The 4,473-nt window shown below is 37.5% G+C and overlaps 1 pseudogene; it reads left to right on the forward strand.

The window, feature by feature from the left end:
* Nucleotides 1-515: 515 nt before the first annotated feature.
* On the forward strand, nucleotides 516-981 carry LOC119041720 (60S ribosomal protein L26-like; annotated as a pseudogene).
* Nucleotides 982-4,473: the final 3,492 nt, after the last annotated feature.

Below are 4,473 nucleotides of genomic sequence, written 5' to 3' on the forward strand. Positions count from 1 at the left end.
TGATGAACTCTTAACATATATTGTTTATGATAGTGCTTATTACTATGCCCTGTGTAAAAAATCTTTGCCTATCCAACAATGACAGAGAAACTCTTCTGTACATTGTAAAAAATTTTAATGGATTTAGCATTCACATTTACATCTGTAAGTCATTTCCAGTTAATTTTTGTGTAAGCATTAGATTTTTTTAATATTGATATTTCATTATGTTAGCACAAGTTTTTGAAAAGACTCATTTTATATCTTGACTTAGATTGGATCTTTGTTAAAAATCAGGTTTGTATTTGTATATATGTGTACGTGCATGCATTTCATAGGTCACATGTGTCTGAACTCTCTATTCTACTCTATTGATCTGAGTCTCTAATAGTCTTCTGCTGCCTTAAAGTGTTGATTATGGTAACTATGTAGAAAGCCTTGAAATCAGGTGTATAAGACCCTAAAGTTTCTTCTCTGTATTTTTCAAAATTGTATTGGCTGTTTGCATTTTCATATAAATTAAGAATTAACTATTCCCTTTTTTGGCCATCATAGAAGCACCAGTGGACAAAATAAACTTCAGTCCCTTTGCGATGTCTGACTGGAGCAAGAACCATAGAAGGCATTTCAATGCACCCTCCTGTATTCACAGGAAGATTGTTTTCTCCTCTTTCCAAAGACCTGGGATAGAAGGACAGCATTAATCCATGTCTATTCTAAAAGTTGATGTTCAGATTGTGCGAGGACCCTACAGAGTGAAGTAAATTGTCAGAGTAGTCCAAGTTTACAGAAGAAATATGTCTTCTACATTGAATGAGTACAGTGGGAGAGAGCTAATGGTACAACTGTTTATGTGAGCATTCACCCTAGCAAGTTGGCTATCACCAAACTAAAGATGGTCAAAGACAACAAGAAGATCTTCAAATATAAAGCCATGTTTCAACAAGTAAGAAAGGAAAAGGCAAGTACAAGGAAGAAACAATTGAGAAGATGCAGGAATAAAGTAATCTTAAATGCAACTTTCACTGAAATGTAAAATGAAAAAAGGAATCAGCTTAAATTCGAGGAGAACTGACATCTTAAAAATAACAAGTCTTTTACTTCATAAACTGGCAATATACAGTGAAGTCTTTTCAGAAAATATCCAGCCATGTACTGTAAAAGAGACATTTATTGAAGAAGATACAAGAAACACTGTCCATAGGACAATGATGCCTCAGTCTCCTTCAAAGTAGGCACCTTAGGATGTCACATAGTTCTCCCAGTATTTCTTTCACTATTCAAAACACTCTGCAAAATTCTTTCTTGGAATTGTCATCAACTGCCCCATCATATTTTCCTGAACCTCATCTATGTTCTGAAATCTCTCCCCTTTCAAAGGTGATTTTAGTTTTTTAGAAAAGCCAAAAGTTGCAGGGTGCAAAATATGGGCTGTAGGGGGCTAAGTCATCTGTGTGATTTGCTGTTTTGCCAAAAAATTGCACAGGACATGATGCATGAGCAGGTGCCATATTGTGATAAAGCTGCCAATCACCAGGTGCCCATAGCTGCAGCCATTTTCCTTGTATTGCATCTCTCAATCAATGAAGAACATTGAGGTAGTACTCTTTATTAATTGTTTGGCCTGGTGAGGTGTACTCATGATGGACAACACCTTTCCAATGAGAAAACACAGTTGACATGGTCTTGATCTTGCTGCAACTTCGCTGCACCTTCTTTGGGCATGAGGAACTAGGCAACTTCCATTGGGATGATTGGGCTTTTCTTTCTGGATTATAGCTGTAGACTCACAATTCATCTCTGGTTCTGATCTCCTTGAGAAAATATGGTTCATTGGTAGCAGTTTGAATCAAGTCATTAGCAATTACAGCATGATGTTTCTTCTGCTCTGGTAGCGGAAGCCATGAAATGAATTTTGCCATGGCATGTTTCATGCTAACATCCTGCATCAAAATCTCATACACTGTGGTTTTTGGAATCCCCAGATCAGCTTCTAGTTTTTGCACTTTGAGTCACTGACCTTTGTTGATTGGAGCCTGCACACGTTCAACATTGTCAGGTATTTTGCTTGTTGTAGGTGTTCCAGAACATGGATCACTTTCAACAGATTCTCAACCATGTTTGAAGTATTTGTGCCACACTTTTATTTGCACCACACTTGTTGCATCATCCCCAAAAACCTTCTGACTCATCCGGGTAGTTTCTGTGAAGGAATGTTCAAGCTTAATTCAAAATTTGATGCAGATTCATTGGTCTGCTCACTCACTTGTTTCGAATATGGTGGCCACACAGCACACATGCTCACTCAACGGCATCTACCACCTCCACCGACTAGCACAGTGAAGTCATCATTATTCACATGTGCACATTCCATTCCAGGCTTTTTGGCTGACAGGTTACATTAATGTTGCATGAACTGTTCTTGTTATATTAACAATGGTTGGGCTTTTTTCCCCAAACAGACTTGATATTAAATTATTTTTACTTTCAGCAATATTTGTAAGTTTTCTGTGTATAGGATTTTCATATCTTTTTTATGTTATTTCTATTGCATGTTTTTAAATGCTACTATACATGGTAATATTAGATTTTCTCTTACCAACTATTTGTTGCTAGTTATATAAAAAGAAAGGCTTTTGTATTTTTATTTTTTATTTTCACTATATTGACTATAAATTTTACCAGCTGGATAAATAAATTGATTTAATTCTCACAGTTGCTTTATAGAGTTCTTAGGATTTTTCATGTAAACAATCATAGCCTCTATGAAAACAACAGTTTAAATTAGTTCTTTCCAAATTTTGTCTTTTTTTTCTTATCTTATTGCTTTAGCTAAGAATTTCTGCAAAAAATTCAATGAGAGACTTCCGGCCATGATGGAGGCATAGGTAGATACACTTTATCTCCTCAAACAAGCAAAAGGAGGCCAGCAACAAATTTAAAAACGAAAAATAACCAGAACTGCCAGAAAATTGAACTGTATGGAATTCTAACAACTGAGTTAAAGAAGAAACATGCAATAGGAATAACATAACAAAAGATATGAAAATCATATACACAGAAAACTTACAAATACTGCTGAAAGTAAAAATGATTTGATATCGAAGTCCGTTCAGAAAAAAAGGAGAGGCAGAGACAGGAAGCTGGGGCAGAAAGGACATGCAGTGGCAAGGCAGCAGCTGGAGATCCATGTGGTCCCACATTTGCATGAGGGTAAACCAGAAGAAACAACTGGAGAGTGAGACAGACATGCAACCCAGGGTTCCAGCTCAAGGAAATAAAGCCTCAAAACCTCTGGTGTAAAAACCTGTCGGGGCTGCAGTGGCAAGAGAAACTCCCAGACACACAGGAGAGTTTGCTGGAGAGACCCATGGGGTTATAGACATACACAAACCCATCGTCTTGGGAGTCAGCATCAGAAGGGCCCAATTTGCTTGTGGGTAATGGGGGAAGTGACAGCTCTCTAAGAGCTGAGAAAGCTGCACTGTTCTCTCTTAGAGTCCATCACCATAGACAGTGCAACAATGCAGCGACCTGGGTTGCCCCAATCTGGCAAACACCTAAGGTTCTACCCCCTACAAATTAACAAGCATGCTGAGACAAAGAAATATGGCCCAAATGAAAGAACAGATCAAAGCACCAGAAAAAATACAACTAAGCAATGAAGAGATAGCCAGCCTGTCAGATGCACAGTTCAAAACACTGGTAATCAGGATGCTCACAGAAATGGTTGAATATGGTTGCAAAATAGAGAAAAAAGTGAAGGCTATGCAAAGTGAAATAAAGGAAAATGTACAGGGACTCAACAGTGAAGGGAATGAAATCAGGACTCAAATCAATGATATGGAGCAGAAGGAAGAAATAAACATTCAACTAGAATAGAATGAAGAAACAAGAATTCAAGAAAATGAGGAGAGGCTTAGCAACCTCCTGGACAAGTTTAAACATTCCAACATCTGAATCACAGGGGTGCCAGAAGGAGAAGAGAAAGAGCAAGAAATTGAAAACTTATTTGAAAAAATAATGAAGGAGAAACCCCCCAATCTGACAAAGGAAATAGACTTCCAGGAAGTCCAGGAAGCTCAGAGAGTCCCAAAAAAGTTGGACTCAAGGAAGCACACACTAAAATAAGTCATAATTATGTTAGCCAAGATTAAAGATAAGGAGAGAATCTTAAAAGCAGCAAGAGAAAAGGAGACAGTTACCTATGAAGGAGTTCTCATAAGGCTGTCAGTTGATTTCTGAAAAGAAACCTCACAGACAAGAAGGGGCTGGAAAGAAGTATTCAAAGTCATGAAAGGCAAGGACCTACATCCAAGTGGATTACTCTATCCAGCAAAGCTGTCATTTAGAATGGAAGAGCAGATAAAGTGCTTCCCAGATAAGGCAAAGTTAAGGGAGTTCATCATCACCAAGCCCTTATTATATGAAATATTAAAGGGAATTATCTAAGAAGGTCATCAAAACTATGAATAGTAAAATGATAACAAACAA

Source organism: Artibeus jamaicensis, unplaced genomic scaffold (genome assembly GCF_021234435.1).
Source record: "Artibeus jamaicensis isolate MK-2021 breed Jamaican fruit bat unplaced genomic scaffold, CSHL_Jam_final scaffold_1689, whole genome shotgun sequence".
NCBI lineage: Eukaryota > Metazoa > Chordata > Mammalia > Chiroptera > Phyllostomidae > Artibeus > Artibeus jamaicensis.